The sequence below is a fragment of the Perca fluviatilis genome, chromosome 9, assembly GCF_010015445.1.
Source record: "Perca fluviatilis chromosome 9, GENO_Pfluv_1.0, whole genome shotgun sequence".
Taxonomy (NCBI): Eukaryota; Metazoa; Chordata; class Actinopteri; order Perciformes; family Percidae; genus Perca; species Perca fluviatilis.
This window is the reverse complement of record NC_053120.1, coordinates 22,780,160-22,800,824: the sequence shown is the minus strand read 5'-3', so window position 1 is coordinate 22,800,824 and position 20,665 is coordinate 22,780,160. Positions and strand designations below refer to the sequence as shown.

The following is a 20,665-nucleotide window of genomic DNA, read 5'->3' as shown; positions in this document are numbered from 1 at the left end:
GGGCTGGAGTACATATGGATGTGTTGAGACCATCTTGAAAATCAAGAGGGAGAATAACAGTTAAAATCTGAGTTTGTAAATACCAAATTATGTATTTCTCGGGTGTTGGTGTGCACTTTGGTAAATGTTGAAAGATGAATAGAATCGTTTTAAGTTAAGTAATGACTTTGGGAGGACACACAGTCAGGAATTGCCATCCGTGATGGCACCCAGTGTAAACTTTGAGCTGGGCAGCTGCCTGCATGTCGTTTATTTCCTCCAGTATCTGCCTCCAGCACACTCATGCGTACCAGCCAACGGGCTCCTTCTGTTCCTTTATCACGCACACTGATATTCACACATACAGTACTAAAGGAGTGCAAAGGGAGTAAATGAGTGTGCACACACACACGCACGCACACACACACACACACACACACACACACACAAGATGAAAGGTACAGCGACTGAGGGAAAAATAAGAGAGAGACAGTGAAGATTGCAGCTTAACATCTTGGCTCCACTGTAAAGCAGCACTCACACTCTGGAGCCTTGCTGATAGCCATCTGTCTGGCAGGGGGAGAGACAGCTTCACCTTCCCAACACATCAGCACACTCACAAACACAGGGGCGACCACTCACACACAACTAGCCTACACTTACGGGTGATAAGCTGACAATGGGAAAAAGACATTTTGAGTGTGACTTTGCTACTGTATAGTTTTCATTTATCAACAGAAAGTTTAGATGATTCTTTATCTGCAAAATGAATCATGTGACCCCTTAAATTCAACCTGCATACCCCCAAGTCTCAACATAAAGTTCTTTTTCTTCATTCATGAAACGTTTGCTTTTTTAGATATGCAGCATTTGCACCCATAGCAATGATTAATATCTATTTAAAGTGAGCGTGGGACATTCATTGACAATAAATGAGCAATAACTTTGAAATCCTAAACAGAATCCAAAACACTTTGGATTTTGGTTATAAATCTGGAGCCTAGTCAATAGCTCCCTCTCAAGGTGATGGCTGAGCAAAAGAAAACCTTTGCTGTACCCGCATCCTCAGCCTCTTCTCCCTCCTCTCCCCATCCTTTAGCCCCACTCTTAAAACATAAATTCCTTGAAATCCTCCCACTCCTTCGCCTCCCGTCCACAGCTGTCTCCCCGCTCCTCGGTGTCCTCTCCACCCCTCGATCCATCTCTGTCTTCCCGATCAATAATCAATCTGCAGGGGCCGAGGCCATGGGGCCCCACGCCATCTGTCTCCATCGGCAAACCTGAGAGAGAGAGAAAGACAGAGAGAGGGAGGAGATAGAGTTCAATCTATCTCCATCCGTGGTCAGGTCCACTCTGCTGGTATAGATCATACTTTGGAGAGGTGTAATTGCTGGTCAGAGACTGGGGGTGGATGCTAGAGTGGGGAGAACGGGGGTGTCAATAATGTTTCTACAGTGCAATCCTCCCCTCTGCCCCACCTCCTCACTCTCCTGCCTGACCCAGTTTCCCTCTTTTTCTCCTCCTCATCTCTTCCTCTCGGTCTTTGCACTTCTCCTGTTATCTTCACTTTTCTCAATTCAATTTACAAAGATCCACAGACCAAAACAACATAATTTATCACTCTTCTTCTACTCTGTGTCCGTGTAGTGTGGGTGCGCACGTGTGTGTGTGTGTGTGTGTGTGTGTGTTCTGCTCTAATCCTGGAGGACCAGCACCAACAACGCCTACCCTCAGCGTCATGTGTGTGTGTGTGTGTGTGTGTGTGTGTGTGTGTGTGTTCCGCTCTAATCCTGGAGGACCAGCACCAACAACGCCTACCCTCAGCGTCCGTGCTGCACTTGAGATCCCGTTGAGTGTTTACGTGTCAGAGGAGGATAACTTTGATAATGATCTACCTAGTAACACCTGCCTCGGAAAAATAACTCTTGGCTCAATAAATTAATTGTCAAATACACTTGAGATTGTTGCGCCGAGCTTGCCAGGACCCAAAGGAGATTTTTCCAACGCCCTAATTCGATCACACTATTACCTAAGCAAGTATAAGCCTGTGATAGCAGCTGTAAAAGAAGGCTATCCAGCAGTGTACTCATCATGTTTGTTTCAATCCACAGTAAAACTGTTTTTTTATTTTCTTGGATCCCTGAGGGAATAATTAAAATAAATCCATAATTCTTTTTTCATTTTTGCCAATTTGTCAGAAAACAACTTTCCTCACATTTGTAACTTGGGGATATGTTTACTCAGTCAGAAGCATTTTTTCTCTTATAAATGTGATGATTCTCATGCATTAACAAGTCAACAGTCATACTAGCCGTTCTGTTAGGCTATACTTTGGCACAGCGATAAGCTAAATGATAACACGCAAGCAGATATAATGTTTACCGTGTTCACCATCTTTGTTAATAATGTTAGCATGCTAATATTTGCTAATCAGCATCAAACACAAAGTACAGCTGAGACTGATGGGAATGTCATTAGTGTAACAGGTAATTGGTCATGAACCAAAGTATTAGACAAATAAATTAGTATGGTGCTATATGGAAAGTGATGGGATCACCAAAGTGATTACAGTGGGACATGAATGGAGGAAAAGTCAGGGGATCACCAAAGTCCTTAGGATACATCCTCTGGGGACCATGAATATCTACAAAATGTTGGGCCATCCATGTAGTACATGTTCAGATATATTACAGGATAATTGAATCATCACAAACATCAATAGAATTAATCATCATAGCACCATGAATATCTGTACTAAATTTTATTCCATCCAACAGTTCTCAAGATATTTTATTTTTTTTTTTTTTTTTTTTTTTTTTTTTTTTTTTTCTTTTTCACAAAAAAAAAAAAAAAAAAAAAAAACATTATAAAAAAAAAAAAAAAAAAAAAAACCAAAAAAAATTAAAATTAATTCTTTATTTTTTTTTAAAAAAATTTTTTTTTTTTTTTTTTTGTTTTAGTAGTTTTTAAAATATTTTTGTTTTTTTACAAAAAATTTTTTCGGGGCGTGCTAGCATGGCTAAAAATTGTAACTTGTCACTCTACATGGATGGCCTTCAGAATGTCTTTTGATTTGGTTTTGTTGTTCCCATTTGTGCCCACTTGAGGAATGTGTTCATCACTTAATGCATCCTAAAGCATTACAGTTAGTGAATTACTAATTGACAAACACTGATAAATAGCAAACAAAATTCTGGTAGTCTAGTTGAATTATTCAGAGTGTATTTCACATTTATATTTGACTTGAACCATTATAACACTTTAAAGTAGCTGTGATAAAACCTCTTCTGAAAAAACCCACCCTCGATCCTGAGGTCTTAGCAAACTATAGACCTATATCTAACCTTCCCTTTCTCTCCAAGATCCTCGAGAAAGTAGTTGCTAATCAGTTGTGTGATTTTCTCCATAGCAACAGTTTATTTGAAGACTTTCAATCAGGATTTAGAAAGAATCATAGCACAGAGACGGCACTGGTGAAAATTACTAACGACGTTCTAACTGCTGCAGACAAAGGACTTGTCTCCATACTTGTTTTATTAGATCTTAGTGCTTCATTTGACACTATTGACCATACCATCCTGTTACAGAGACTGGAACACTTAGTTGGCATTAAAGGAATCGCACTAAGCTGGTTTAAGTCTTATTTCTCTGATCGATCTCAATTTGTTAATGTTAATGATAAATCCTCTAAGTACGCGAAAGTTAAACATGGCGTTCCACAAGGCTCAGTGCTTGGACCAATTCTATTCTCCTTATATATGCTTCCTCTTGGTAATATCATTAGGAAACACTCAATTAACTATCACTGCTATGCGGACGACACCCAATTATACTTATCAATCAAACCAGACGAAACCAGTCAGTTAGCTAAACTTCAAGCATGTATTAAAGATATAAAATCCTGGATGACCTATAATTTTCTGATGTTAAACTGTAACAAAACTGAAGTTATTGTGCTGGGCCCTAAACACCTCCGAACTTCATTATCTAAAGATGTAGCTACTCTGGATGGTGTTGTCCTGGCCTCCAGCACTACTGTCAGAAATCTAGGAGTTATTTTTGATCAGGATATATCCTTTAACGCCCATCTAAAACAAACATCGAGAACAGCCTTTTTTCATCTTCGTAACATTGCCAAAATTAGGAATATCCTGTCTCAAACGCATGCTGAAAAACTAGTCCATGCATTCGTTACTTCTAGGCTGGACTATTGTAATTCCCTACTGTCAGGTTGCTCAAATAAGTCCCTTAAGACTCTCCAGCTGATCCAGAATGCTGCAGCACATGTTCTGACGAGAACTAAGAAAAGAGATCATATTTCTCCAGTTTTAGCTACTCTGCATTGGCTTCCTGTAAAATTCAGGATTGACTTTAAAGTCCTTCTCCTGACCTACAAAGCCCTAAATGGTCTAGCACCATCATATCTAGAACAGCTCTTAGTACCTTATTGTCCCACTAGAGCACTGCGCTCCCAGAATGCAGAGTTACTTGTGGTTCCTAGAGTCTCTAAAAGTAGACTGGGAGCAAGAGCCTTCAGCTACCAGGCTCCGCTCCTGTGGAACCAGCTCCCAGTCTGGGTTAGGGGGGCAGACACCGTCACCACATTTAAGAGTAAACTGAAAACTCTTCTCTTTGATAAAGCTTATAGTTAGGGAGTGAGGAGTTGCAGCGTCCGCCTAACCCGGCCCACCTGCTTCTCTTCGTAGTCATCAGATCTATAGAGAGTAGAGGGAGGCAGGCCCGTACAGCCTCTCATCAATGTTTTAATTTGTTTCCTTTTGTATGCATCCTGTCCCAGAACTGCTTGTTACTAACCTAGCTCTGGGGAGTTTACTCCCCGGAGTCCTTATGTTTCTTCTTCGCAGAGCTATGCTCGAACCTCACGCGGCGTTCTGCTGCGTCCGCCCGCAGATCCACCCATGCTCTGCAGCGCCATGTTTCATCCCGCAACGTCCTGCTGTGACATGAACTACCAAGACTACACTTCAAAGTCACTGTTCCACTATCTTTAATGTGACTATTATCGGCACTGTTCATCACACCCCCCGGTATCGCGCCCGCCACCCTACCAGGAGTCTGGGTCTGCCGAGGTTTCTTCCTAAAAGGGAGTTTTTCCTTGCCACTGTCGCAATAGCCACTGCTAATGCTTGCTCTTGAGGGAATTACTGTAATTGTTGGGGCTTTGTAATTTATAGAGTGTGGTCTAGACCCACTCTATCTGTAAAGTGTCTTGAGATAACTCTGTTATGATTTGATACTATAAATAAAATTGAATTGAATTGAATTATAAACCAATGTAAGTGTGCAACCTTCAAGGTTCTGTCTGGTCCCATAGGTCTGACACTGAGTAGGTTTTGCAGGTGAAAGGTGAGGCATGCTATCACGTCTTTTCTTTCACCTGGTGGAGAACAACCTCCCCCCCTTCCTGCTCCACCAAACTTTGCTAGCAACGCAGTTAACCTATCCCATCTCCCATCTTCAATTAAAACACCAGCAAAAAAAGGATGTGCTAATTTGAGACTCAGTGTCTCACCAGTGCAGTGTGCATGAGCCTCACACTGCAGAAAGGACATTTACAGTCGGTTTTAATTTTTCTCCTGCATGCTATCATTAGTTTAAACTAGCGCTGGTGCATGGTGGTGTGTGCGTTTGAGAGACGGAACACACACACACCCACCCACCCACCCACCCACACCCACACACACACACACACACACACACACACACACACACACACACACACACACACACACACACCTCCTGTGAGTGAGAGTACCTGGTCTGTGAAGGATAACCCAAAAGGGGAAACAAAGAGCCAATGAAACTTTAATGAGTTGGTCACGTATCAGCTGAAGCCTGCTGCAACTGCACCTCTGCAATGCTCTCAAACCACAAATTTCTCTCCCCAATCACACCAATAAGAAAACTCTAAACCTCTCAAACTGAATCACAGAGAGAAATATACGTAAGATCCGAAGATGAGGATTAATTTGGCTTTTCTGTTTCAGGTTCTGCACTTGTCTTCCTAACTGCTCTCAAGATATGTAGTATTTGTTGTGACAAGACAACTGAATGACAATATATACTTAAAGGGATGGTTCGGATTAATTTCACCCTAGGGTCCTTTGCACCATGACCTCGAGCCAAACATCCCCCCATCCCCCAGAAGCTTTTTTTCCCTTGGTCTAACATTGGGCGAGTTAGCACTATCAGCCGAATGGCTTAGTGCAGGTGCTAATGGATCCAAAAGGTGTAACTCGAAAATGACCCCACTAATAATGCCCGGAATGGTACCAAACTTCTACAGTAGTACAAATAGGTTCTGTACTCATAAAACGAGGCATTGGAAAGTTTGTAAGTACACCAGGAGTTTATTTAAATAACACTTGCCTGCTGGCTTTGGTCTCTACGAGCAGCCGGCGATGAGACAGCGGTAAGACGAGTGCTTAGGGACCATCTAAAAACTACAACACTGAAAAGAGATACAACATTCCAGGCATTATTAGTGGGGTCATTTACGAGATACACCTTTGGGTCCATTAGCACCATCCCTTTAAGAAAATATTTAAAGGGATACTTCACCGATTTAGCATTCAGCTTTGTATCAGTAGAAACCCGATAGTATTTCTGAATGACCGTGCTTCCCTCCCTCATGTCCCCCTGAGACGAGAGATCTCTGCATTTGGGGCCTGGAAAAAATCTTCCGATGACGTAAAATGACGATTTTTGCGTCATCGGAAGATTTTTGGGCCAGAGGCAAGGACTACAGCCAGTATTAGGATCTACTTCCGTATGTTTTCAACACGCCCACAGGGGGTTGGACTGCCGAGTCTGGCCGAGGTATTCCGAATGAAAACGACTGTCAGCCATCTTGAACCTTCGCTAAACAGGCTTTCGGTTTTCAGCAGAAAACTTTTACAACAATTATCTGCATTCAAACTACATCGGTACAGATCGGAGAATATGTAGGAAACGTTATTACAGACGCAATACTCGGCACACTACGTGAGCCTACGGCCGCACGGAGACCAGCGGTGCCGCTCAATGCCGCTAGCCGGCTACGGGACATCCTCATTGGCTAGGTGGAAAGCTAACGCTAGCTGTCCACCTGTCCCATCCATCCTGCTTGCAAGTGTCTGCTCATTAAACAACAAGCTGGACTACATCCTCCTTCAACGAAACTCGCAACGTGAGTTCAGTGACTGCTGTGTTTTTGTTTTTGTGGAAACGTGCCTGAACAACAGTGTACCGGCACCGGGACTATCCAGCTACCAGGCTGCTCTCGCCGGCCCGTGGAGGTGGGCTGTGTTAAACGGACTGGTGTAGAAATAAAATCCAACTAGCTACTGCTAACTGCTGGTGGAGCTTGTGACTGTTAAATGCCGACCATTCGACATTCCACGCTAATTCACGGCTGTGTTTATACTCTGTGTTTAGCTACACCAATGCTAGTATGCGTTAGCTGAACTTTACGGATCCTGCTTGCAAGTGTCCGCTCATTTAGACCACAAACTGGACTACATCCAACTTCAACAAAACTCCCAACGTGAGTTCAGAGACTGCTGTGTTTTTGTTGTTGTGGAAACATGCCTGAATAGTGTACCGGACTGTCCAGCTACCAGGCCTGCTAGCCCTCCGAGCTAGAGATGCTCTGTCACCGGGTAAAAGAGGTGGGCTGTGTTAACACGAAGTGGTGCAGAAACGTGGTGATTTGTATCCATTTAACTGCTAACTGCTGGTGGAGTTTGTGACCGTTAAATGCCGACCATTCGACATTGCACGCTAATTCACGGCTGTGTTTATGCTCGGTGTTTACAGTCCACCAAGCGCTAATGCTAGTATGTGTTAGCTGAACTTCACGGAGCCTATAAAGTGTGTGTACTAAATGTAGCCCGTTTCGTATGTCGTTTTTATATAATGTCGTTTTTATATTAAATGTGTAACAACTCTTGAATCACGATGAAACGTTGTTTCGTGTATATGGTTGAAATGACAATAAAACACGCTTGAGTTAAGTTGAATGCCTCTGTCGGTCTGTCAAGCGGTAGGCGTGGCTTGGGAGTGGACTCAAAGCAACGAAGCAGGTGCATTCTGGTATTTGGTGTTTTTCATCCATATAAGACCAAAACACATTTTCTGGCTTTTCTCGGCCTAGAAGGCACAAATTTCAATTTTTTTTTCACATTTCTACTACATAAGTGACCCAATTTAAAGATATATTCATCTTTCCAGCTGTGAAATATTCCTTTAAATTGCCGCAAAATATCAGAATCAGACAAAGCAGTTTGGAATACTTTTTATGGTTTACATTAACCTATTTGGTTCTTGTGACTGTGTGGTTTGCTGGCAAATGAGCACCAGAAAGTGTGAATGTGTGTATTTTATCCCAAATGTCTGTTTATTGTATGCTGTATGTATTAGTATTTCACAGCTTTTCTAGATTGTCATAATATGACAAGCTCTACCTACCTTAAGTTTCATGCACATTAAAAAACGCTAAACATTTGCAAATATTTGACCTGCATGTCTTTAAAAAAAAAAAAATGTTGCAATTCCTTCCCATTCCCTCTATACACATATATAATATACATACAGTGTACTATATGTGATATGCTAATAAATTCTGAACACACGTTAAAATGATGCCGGCCTCTCCCAAAGCTCCCCTTCTCGCTGTTCCTCATCAATGCTTTCTGCTGAAACGTACAATTTGCAATATGCAGTTAATGAGTTGTTGAAGGCTGAGAATGAATCCCATTCTAGCCATAATTGTGTAAGGTTTCCCAAGGGGGACTGTGTGTGTGTGTGTGTGTGTGTGTGTGTGTGTGTGTGTGTGTGTGTGTGTGTGTGTGTGTGTGTGTGTGTGTGTGTGTGTGTGTGTGTGTGTGTGTGTGTGTGAAAGTTTTTGGCATGTGTACTTCAGCATGTATGTGTGTCTCTCTCTGTGTGTGCCTGGTGCCTGACTGTGTGAGTCAGTGTGTGTGGGTGTGTGCTTGTCAGTGGAAACAGAAGCGTCTTTAATCTTCATTTGATGACTCTCACTCAGAGCACGGAGGCTGCAAACACTAAGTGAAAGAAAAAGAAAGAAAGAAAGAAAGAAAGAAAGAAAGAAAGAAAGAAAGAAAGAAAGAAAGAAAGAAAGAAAGAAAGAAAGAAAGAAAGAAAGAAAGATATTAAACAACATAGGGCAGAGTGAGGAGAAATACAGATAGGAGAGGAAGAGAAGCGAAAAACCTCTCCGTGATTGTAAGGAAGATGTCAAGGAGATCTCAGCAGGAAAAGAGACAAAGAGGAAGACCTGTTTTACCACAGACCTACTTCTGTCATTCAGTCGAATGACGCTGAACATTTAGCCAAAAGTTGCTGACACACACGCACACACACACACGAAAAGAAAAAAAAACATTAAAAGTGTGCAAATTGTGTGCAGGAGTGGTGATCAAACTTCCTGGAGAGAGCTTCTAAATTTAGCATTTTATACTTTAACAATGATGTACAGCATGACAGTTTGTGCATGTGTGTGAGTGTGGTTTTTTTTAGGTTTACAATATGACATTAAAAAAGGTAGGGAGCTCATCTTGCTTGACAAGAAAGACATGCTATTTCTCCTGTAGGATGTATGCACATACAAGCATGAATCATTGGCAACCTAATACACACACACACACACACACACACACACACACACACACACACACACACACACACACTCTCTCTGCCACAGCAGTGTTGACTGACACTCTTCACTTGAGGAGATTAAGTGTGCTCATGCTGGGTCGGCACAGCTTGACATCCATGTATCCTTAAAACTCATATGAAGCGTCCGTGCCAACCACGTGCAAGCACACACACCACCCACCATGTGCACATTCCCCAATTTCTTTGTACACACCTGCTACTTTATTGTCACTGCTGTCATTGGGGAAAAATAAAACCGGGAGCTGCAGTTTTGCTTTTTTCCCACTTGAATCAGATGTTTACATGGTCACTGGGACCACTGAGACTGTGAAACTGGAAGGAAAACATCCCATTGTAGAGTATTTTCTTTGCTCTTAAAAACATTTCGTAGGTATGCGTTTTTCCTCCAACATCAGCTGTGTGCTGTTTAATTGCCACAATTAGAAGGAAAAAAAAGAAGGAGCCTGTGGCGTTTGTGGTTCCAACAGCAGCAGATTTAACCAACACACTATAAATACACACGGGCCATCTGGGTACTTGCAGGGTACAGATAACTCACTGGCAACTGCTGCTGCTAGTCTCTCTTTATGTCTGTTAACATTAGTATATTATTCATTTTTACCATTTTAGAGTCTGCTGAGCTTATAACGGGGCCAAGGTGGGCTACATGAGTAGCCCTTATAAGACAAGCTGAGCATCTAAGGGCCTCCCTGGCTCACGGGCTCCCTATAGGATTCAGTTTAAAATTCTCACTATTACGTACAGAGCAGTGCAAGGTCAGGCTCCCGCATTATGTGACTGAGCTACTTCAACCATATTCCTCAGCTTGCTCACTTTGGTGTAATATGCTAAATTTACTGTCTGTCCTACACACATGGCTTAAGACCCGAGGTGATCAAGCTTTTGTGTTTGTAGCACCTTAGTCTCACTTTGTCAGACTTTCCTCCACAGCGCTGCGGAGGAGGGTTTGGCTAGTCCACACAGCATTCCGGGATGAGAGAAAAACGTGCTCTGGTTTATAGGAATTTCTTTGAACCAATCACAATCATCATGGGCAACGCTAAGCACCGGACAGAGCCACTGTGCCTCTGCAAAATAGCCTCGGGAAAGAACTTGTTTTGGTGGAAAACTCAGATTGGACAGATAGTCTAGCTAGCTGTCTCGATTTACCCTGCACAGATCTGAGGAGCAGTTAACCATAGTCGTCATAAATCCACCGGAAGGTAACAGACATCCAGCCGAAAAGAGTGAAATCCGGCGGAATTTCTGTCGGCAACGGAGCAATCCCGGAAGTGGAACTTCGTGAATATAGACTTGTAGCACCTAAACTATGGGGTGTTTTGCCTCCACCCTTACGGTCTGTTGTATATGTGGATTATTTTAAAAGGCAGGTACAGACATACGTGTTTAGACAGGCGTTTGGTTGACCGGTATGCACCTGGTCTACACTTTCAATATTATTGTGTAATACTGATTGTGTATCATGTTCTTACTCTGTATTGTATTTCTTGTGTTTGCTACTGTAAAGCACTTTGTGACTTATGTCTGTGAAAAGTGCTTTATAAATAAATTGTACTTACTAATGTGGTTATATACAGTATATATATATATATATATACACACACAGTACAGGCCAAAAGTTTGGACACACCTCATTCAATGCGTTTCCTTTATTTTCATGACTATTTACATTGTAGATTCTCACTGAAGGCATCAAAACTATGAATGAACAATTATGTACTTAACAAAAAAGTGTGAAATAACTGAAAACATGTCTTATATTTTAGATTCCTCAAAGTAGCCACCCTTTGCTCCGATTACTGCTTTGCACACTCTTGGCATTCTCTTGATGAGCTTGCAGAGGTAGTCACCTGAAATGGTTTTCCAACAGTCTTGAAGGAGTTCCCAGAGATGCTTAGCACTTGTTGGCCCTATTGCCTTCACTCTGCGGTCCAGCTCACCTCAAACCATCTCGATTGGGTTCAGGTCCGGTGACTGTGGATGCCAGGTCATCTGGCGTAGCACTCCATCACTCTCCTTCTTGGTTAAATAGCCCTTACACAGCCTGGAGGTGTGTTTGGGGTCATTGTCCTGGTGAAAAATAAATGATGGTCCAACTAAACGCAAACCGGATGGGATGGCATGTCGCTGTAGGATGCTGTGGTAGCCATGCTGGTTGCAGTATGCCTTCAATTTTGAATAAATCCCCAACAGTGTCACCAGCAAAGCACCCACACACCATCACACCTCCTCCTCCATGCTTCACGGTGGGAACCAGGCATGTAGAATCCATCCGTTCTTCGTCGCACAAAGACACGGCGGTTGGAACCAAAGATCTCAAATTTGGACTCATCAGACCAAAGCACAGATTTCCACTGGTCTAATGTCCATTCCTTGTGTTTCTTGGCCCAAACAAATCTCTTCTGCTTGTTGCCTCTCCTTAGCAGTGGTTTCCTAGCAGCTACTTGACCATGAAGGCCTGATTCGCGCAGTCTCCTCTTAACAGTTGTTCTAGAGATGTGTCTGCTGCTAGAACTCTGTGTGGCATTCATCTGGTCTCTAATCTGAGCTGCTGTTTCTGAGGCTGGTGACTCAGATGAACTTATCCTCAGCAGCAGAGGTGACTCTTGGTCTTCCTTTCCTGGGGCGGTCCTCATGTGAGCCAGTTTCGTTGTAGCACTTGATGTTTTTTGCGACTGCACTTGGGGACACATTCAAAGTTTTCGCAATTTTCCGGACTGACTGACCTTCATTTGTTAAAGTAATGATGGCCACTCATTTCTCTTTACTTAGCGGATTGGTTCTTGCCATAATATGAATTCTAACAGATGTCCAATAGGGCTGTCGGCTGTGTATCAACCTGACTTCTGCACAACACAACTGATGGTCCCAACCCCATTAATAAGGGAAAGAAATCCATTAATTAACCCTGACAAGGCACACCTGTGAAGTGAAAACCATTCCAGGTGACTACCTCATGAAACTCATTGAGAGAACAACAAGGGTTTGCAGCGCTATCAAAAAAGCAAAGGGTGGCTACTTTGAGGAATCTAAAATATAAGACATTTTTTCAGTTATTTCACACTTTTTTGTTAAGTACATAATTCCATATGTGTTCATTCATAGTTTTGATGCCTTCAGTGAGAATCTACAATGTAAATAGTCATGAAAATAAAGGAAACGCATTGAATGAGAAGGTGTGTCCAAACTTTTGGCCTGTACTGTATATATATCTCAACAACATTTTATTGTAATTTGGTTTCTGGTTTTAAAAGTGACCCAGGTAGCCAGCCATGTCAGGTTGATGGCAGATGTAGGTTGATGGCAGATGTGTGTTGGCTCTCTCGGATGTGTCCTGGCATCACTACACCAAATGTGAGCTGGTTTTGGCAAAGGTTGGATTATCAACCAGGCAAAGGGGACATCTGTACAAGGTTCACTTTGTCATTCAGTTTTTTGTTAATTTGATTACTTGTATGAGAATGTACAATATCATTTAGGTGCCATATTATTAAGTATTCTTCTAGAGCGGTACTATGCAGGGATGGACTGGTGCTAAAAAACAGCCCTGGACTTTCTCCCAAATAGGCCCATCATCCGGCCATTCGCCCCTAGCCAGGATGTCCTGATACTCAGACAAATCAGACAAGGTATTCACAGCAAGTAACATCTCAAAACCAATTATGATAATTGGGGTTGTGTTTATTAATGAAGCTTCAGCCTTCAAATAAAAACAAAAAATTTACAATGCCATTACTGTCACAGCCCGGTCTGTGACCTCTGGATTCCCCTGTGTTTCCTGTTTGTTTCCCTGTCTGTCTTTCCCATCTTATCTATTTATCTACCTATCTTCCATTTAAGATTGAAGACAGACAGAAAGTGCAAGCTAGGATTTTTTGGTTAAACTTTTGGTTAAATTTGGTGAATTATTTAGCACCCTTCCCTGTTTGTTAGCACATTTAGAGTGGTACCAATGCATGCCTGATGTTTTCCCGTTTAATTCAATACCATAGTCTTCATCCTAGGGACTGTTCGTTTTTTTATTAAAAAGGGGCTACCGGAGGAGTTTTGGGATCTTTAGTCAGAATAGACTTGACCCTCTCTTCGCCAGCAATACATTTTTCTATGACCCTCCAAAATAATTGGGAAAAAAAAGGTATGAACAATAATAAAAAATTTATTGATGCTTTCTGTACTGGTTTGCGCTTGGCAAAGACATACAGATAGCCTCAGTTTTTTAACACCATGACATACACAACTTCACCTCTGCTTTCTCATCTTACACATCGCACTCCACTATTGTGGTGGCCATTTCAGTAGATTTACTAACGTTGTGGAAACACAATAAGCATGGAAACTAAATGCACAGGGAAGTTTGGGGTCCCCTGCTGGAGCTGCTCCCCACGACCCGACACCGGATAAGCGGACGAAGATGGATGGATGGATGGACTAAATGCACACTTCCTGCATTACTGCATTACTTCAAATACTAAGTTACTCCTCTAGTAAACTAGTATTCACATGAAATTAAACAATTAAACATCGAGACCAGTCTCAGGAGCTTAGGTGTTGTTTTTGATGTTTCCATGTCTCTAGAGAAACACTCGAAGCAACTTATTAAAAACTGTTTCTTTCAATTAAGGAACATTTCAAAGATAAGAGCTTTGGTGTCAAAGGCCGAATTGGAGATGATTATTCATGCATTTATTTCGTCCCGTCAGTCTTTTTATTTGTCTTGATAAGAAAGATCTTTGTCGCCTCCAGACTGTCCAGAATTCTGCTGCTAGGCTTTTAATCCACACTAGTAAGCGGGCACACATCACTCCGGTTTTAGCTTCACTTCATTGGTTACCAGTGAAATTTAGAATACACTTCAAGATTTTGGTTCTAACTTTTAGAGCCCTACAAGGTCAGGCGCCCCCATATATCTCTGACCTGATACAGCTGCGTACGTCCTCACGTAGTCTGAGATCAACAGGTCAGAGATTTTTTGTTGCCCCTCGTACACATTTTAAAACTAGAGGAGACCGTTCGTTTCAAGCTGTGTCACCTAGGCTGTGGAACTCACTGCCTCCTTCCGTACACTGCTTGGATTCAGTGACAAATTTTAAAACTCAGTTGAAAACTCTTCTTTTAAAGAGGCGTTTCAATAGACCATAGGGTGATTAGGCCGGTTTTATTGTGTCCTAAGTGTCTTTTGTGATTATGTACTGCAATGTATAAATGTTGTGTATCCACCCATTTGTTGTGAAGCACTTTGTGATTTTTATCTGTGAAATGTGCTATACAAATAAATTTTACTTACTTACTTACTTACATTCAACAAAGCACACTGGGTAATAACAAATTCAACACATGAACTGGTTGCTATGGACTCGTCACTAGGCTTCCTCAGTCATTGTATATTTTAGCATATAGGTAAACCTGCCGAAGCTGAACATTTACCAAAACTCCATTTCTCAGACGAGCATTAATTTGGGAGCTTGCATGCTACCACTCCTTCCTTCTCAAATGCCGTGAAAAGGCTGTCGTTTGCACAATTTCAAATCACCAGGAACCAGCGCGGAGCTGTGGGCAGGCCTGCGCCCCGTCCAGGAATTGACAGCTGGCCCCAGCCAATTCAAAATCGTGTGTTGGTGTGCAAAGTGCTGCAACAATCACAACAACCATGGATTGCTGTTGGGGCCAACTGGAAACTTTATACATTTTTCGTCTGCTATTTCCTTACTAAATTCACTTCAGAGACTTTTTAATGCGAGAAAGCAACTATGTAGAGCTCAAATATTGGCCGTTTTACGAAAGTTGATGGCTAATTGCAAATTTGGTCTGACTGTGTCGGAGTTCAGGAGCTCCACAGTCTGATGTTACAGCCGGCAGGTGCCTGCTGGGTTAGCTGGCTTGCCGCCCGGCCTGTCCTCCTTCACAGACCCGCTGTGAGCTGGCTGGAGCTCTCTCAGGAGACTCGCGGACAAGAGGCGTTTATATCCCCGATCGTTTGTTTAAATAACTCAACACACATATCCATTATAAGATTAACTGGAACCTGTGGTTTTTCGAGGTTATAATGCTCCACAAGAGATTGCGGGCGTAATAAGCTGCTGACTGCGCGCCTTTCACTCACATACACCAGCGCAGGCAGAGGAGAGGGAGAGCAGCGTCTGACAGGGTAGAGAGATACCGGACAGTCTTGTAAATAAATTATAACATGTATATTAGATCTGTTAGTCTTCCTCTATCATAGGCTCCGATTTATGTTTTCCCGTGGGTGCTCACGGGCGAAAAAAAAAGTAGTTAAATATGTTTGAGAACATTTCAGAACCTAAGGAAATGGACAGCGGCCGAAACGGAACACACACGCCCTATTACAGATAGGATTGGAGATGAGAAGTTTAACTGACACGTAACAGCGATCAGCACTCACACGTTCCACTTAGCCCCAACTGCAATGTTTAATTTTAAATGAATGTAGCCTACTGGCAGCCTAGCACATGTGGATGCTCAGTATTTTCCGTGGGTGCTCGAGCTCGAGGCAACGTAAAACCTTTGAGGTAGTCAGCTTCATTATATTCCAGCTCCATGTCAGTGACTTTATATAGCAGTTAGCTATAGGGTTGCATTCTCAAAGAAAGCAACTCCAAACTCCTGTTGCTGTCATGTTGCGATTTTTAATTTAATTTTTAACAGAAATTATTAAACATGTTAAGTTTGACAGCACTAAATGGCACAATAATTTTCATAATCATGATGCACAACGATGTTGATAGCGGACCATGCAATTCGCTAAGATAGGGATAAAGGTAGCCTATTATAATGTGTCCTGCTCCTGGCACTTACCAGTACCTCTTGCTGATGTGAAATTAAAGTGATGGTTTGAGTAATTTCACGGTCCTGGCCAAGCTTTATTCAGCCTGTCGGTTTGCAGTAGTATAAGTAGCATTATCAGCTGAATGGCTTAGCGCAGGCGGATGATTCTGTGTACTTTAACATCGAAATGATACAGGTCTACAGTTAGTAAATAAGTTTATGCACTCATAAAAGCGATGTTTAACACTTGCCTGCTGGCTTCTGCTCTCTGCTGTTGTTGTTGCTGCTTAAGCGAGCAGTGCTTAGGCCGTCTACAAATTACAACACCGAAAAGAGATGCAACAAAAATATTTTTTAATTTCACTTATTTTTTAAAGTAAGTACTGTAGAATAACTAGCAGGAGACAAGTTATAATTGAGGTAAGTTTGGAGACATTACCTTATTTAATCATTAAATTAATAAATATTTTTGTTGCATCTCTTTTCGGTGTTGTAATTTGTAGACGGCCCTAAGCACTCTTACTGCCCGGTAGTAACAGCAGCAGCAGCAGAGAGCAGAAGCCAGCAGGCAAGTGTTCATAAACTTCTGGTGTACTTACAAACTTTACAATCCATCGTTTTATGAGTGCATAACCTATTTGTACTACTGTAGACGTTTGGTATCATTTCGGGCATTATTAGTGGGGTAATGTTAAGAGACACTTCGGATCCATTAGCCCCTGCGCTAAGCTATTCAGCTGATAACGCTACTCTACGCTAACTCTCCCAATGTTCGACCCAGCTGAAAAAAGCTTCTGGGGGAGTGTTTGGCTCGAGGTTATGGTGCAAAGGACCCTAGGGTGAAATTACTCCGAACCATCACTTTAACTCTGCTGTCTGTCCCTCATCATGACCAGGCTGTGGATGCTCAGGCTCTGTGAGCTTTTTGCTGCATCAGTCTCGAGAGGCTTGGCCCTCATTTCTTTGAATTTTTCCCATCCACCTTTCTCCTTACGTTTTCTACTAGCCATTGTCACGTCTAATGATGTAGGCCTACTCTTCTTCCTCAGTTTTTTTTTCTACACGTGGCATATAAGTGATCGTATTAGCGCCCCCTGCTGTTGGCTAATAATATTGCTGTATTAAATTTTTTTGTGCCGACAGCCGTCGGTTGGAAGGCTGTTCTGGACTTTTCCCGAACGCACAGATTGTCAATCCGTCCCTGGTACTATGTCGAAATATAATAAAAAAAAACTTAAAAAATGTTGTTCATGCTGTGCTCAAATAGTGCATAACTCTTAACAAAACTGCATTTAATTACCCCAAACTAACTGATAGACAGGCAACCTGGGGTCAGGTAGTATTTCAGTGTAAGAATACTGGCTGGTTTCTGTGTCTCTGGGAAAAATATAAAGAAACTGCCACAAAGTGTGCTGCACTGTACATGATGGGAACAAAAGGCCCAACACACACAACCCAAACAGGTATATCCAGCCAAAGTTCTAGCCCATATATGGCCACTTGATTTGGCAAGAATTTATAGAGTTGCTGACTTGGCAACTTGACAACTTTGGAATTAACTCCAGTTAGCAGCGTTGAGGTGAGGTGTTGGCCTGTGTTCACTCTCTGTATTGCAGAATGTCATTCATCCCAATTTAGGCCACGTGCGGAGCATATTTGCCTACCTAGAATTCCTTTACAGTTGCCAGTTGCTGCCTCTCGGAAACGTCGCACAATGTAGTGGACCGTCGCAGCATGTCAATTGCAGATTCTGAGGACAAAACATAAAAATGTTTATCTTTAAAAATTGACATGCATTTTTTTATAATGTCATAAGATAAAATAACGGACTTGTGATAAGACCTTTACTCTGCATATATGTGCTACAGAAAACTGACAGATAGCCCATTTGTTCAGCATTTTTTTTCTTTTTACCAACTGACAATTGTTAAACCTGCACAAAACCCAGATCATGAGCAACACTGTGTATCCTGGTCGGAAAACTTGTGTTGACACGCCATAGGAAAACATAGGTTTTACCCAAGTAGCAGCTTTGACGTGAAAGGGATGCCACGTGTGATGGAGGGAAGGTTTGAGAGAAAGGAAGAGGGTTCAATGTGGGGGAGTTGACGTTGGTAAAGGGTGCTCCGCGGGGCAGAATGATGAAAGGACCCTTCGAAGGACAGATAGGAATGAGATTCCCGAATCAATACCATCCAAGGGTGTTTTGTTATTAACGCATAGAGCGAGGAGCCCACGTTCGATACTCCTCACCTGACTGCTCAGGCACAAGACTCCACACACACATACACACACACACACACACACACACACACACACACACACACCCTTTTGCTTGTGCTTTCATCTTCCTTTCTTCCCTGAGTATTATATATATATACACATATCATGTCATGTATATATACATATATACACTTGGGACATTTTCACAGTGCAAAGTGGGAAACTGCCCGGGACCCCAAACTCCAAGGGGCCCCAAAGGCTTCAGGGTAATTTGTTATGTTGTGCTAAATGACAAGAAATTGTTATTATTATTTTTTTGAGAAAGCACCATTTAATCACACAATAGCAACTGTTTTATAATATGAAGCAGTGGATGTTAGTGGAGATGAGTTCAACTCCTGTTTGTAGCGACAGTTTTTAGTTATTTTAACACTGGTAGCTTTATTTTTGAGACAACACTGCTGTTGGTGAGCCAGCAAAACTGTAAAATATCTGCTTGCATACTGTAGCCCAACAAGACTCCATTTATTTATTTTGTTTATTCGTTTATCTAGTTACCTGTGAGTTTACTAGGCTGTAAGAGTCAAGACTTTAAATTCAGTGCAGGATGTGCACAATTGTTTTTGTCTCAATGTTTGTTTTGCAGTTATCTATTTGTTATTCTGACAGTAAACCAAACAGCGGCTCCGAAAATGAAAATGGGTTTTATGGAGTAATAACCTAAATGGATTTCTCTCTCTCTCTCTCTCTCTCTCTCTCTCTCTCTCTCTCTGCAGCACTCTGGGAGCCTGTGGCTATTTATTTGCCAGTGTCTAATTATTCATTAGTGAACACAGAGAATACAGGAATGGAAAACATAGTTGTGCATTCACTGTAGCAGAGCATCATTACTCTTTAAACTGATGCTCCTGCCTCCTCCTTTCCTTCTTTCTCACACTGTAGGGCCACAGGGGTCAAGGATCTAACATCTGTCATAATACAACATGTTGTAGATGCACTGTGATAAAATGACTAACAAAGCCAGTTCAGACAGTTTTTTTTCCTCCAAATATAACGGCTAAAACCCATACAATGTAAACCAAGGAGTTTACCTTCAGGTGCTGCTGCTGGAAACACTGCAAAGAGAGATGTCTTCCTCCGTCTCACTCAGGCGACTCTCCCTGGGTCCAGTTGTTTAGGTGTGCTGCTAACTTCTAACGCTAATATCATTACTGTCAGCAAATTAAATCCATACTTTAACTTTAAAGCCATCAAGCCACTAAAGCCTGTTTGGAAATGAATACCTCTGCTGAAGTGTTAAATTCGTTAGCGATAAAAATGACGAGACAGCACCGTTGATGAAAAATGTAGTTAAGAAAGATACAAGCAGCAATACAGGAGGCCAAGCAATCGGTTTCAAACAGGACGCAAACAAACACGTTTTAAACAGGCTAGTTAATGTAAGTCACCACTAACTGAGCAGAAAAGACAAACACTGTTGAATCTGCTTAATTAGGCAACAACAAGGCTAATCCTGTTCAGGTTTGGCAGAAAGGCTCCGATGCGCTTCCTCAGTGCCATGCACACAAGTGGCCGGCAGAGGACACTGTATGTTCTAACCTGTAGCACCCAAATCAAAATCCAAGCCTACACCTCAAGTGTGTAATGTTGGCCTATGTTTATACGCGGACAAAAATAAAACGTGGTCCTGCTAATCAAGCTTTCGTTAATAAATGTAACTGAAACAAAAATGAAACACATTTTAAACATAATGTATATCCTTACACATGATGGTTCAAATTGTGTTTAAAACTCCAAACTTTGCAGCAACCACACCTTTAACGCAGGCAGTGATATGGTCCCATTGTGAGCTATGTATTGTGTCTTTAACAGATGTTTGTCATGCGTAATACCGGTATTTTATAGCGTTCTACAGAATGCTATTTGTTAGACAAGACTGCCATCTAGTGGTGATGTCTGTGCTACACACAGCTGTATCAAT

General features: G+C 42.0%; 1 long non-coding RNA gene across 1 annotated transcript; it reads right to left on the bottom strand.

Moving 5' to 3' along the window:
• Positions 1-679: 679 nt before the first annotated feature.
• LOC120565733 lies at positions 680-20,218 on the bottom strand. The gene is made up of 3 exons (XR_005640278.1): positions 19,776-20,218; positions 18,126-18,211; positions 680-1,259 (listed from the first exon to the last, which is right to left on the bottom strand). It is a non-coding gene; the product is annotated as an uncharacterized LOC120565733 (long non-coding RNA).
• Positions 20,219-20,665: the final 447 nt, after the last annotated feature.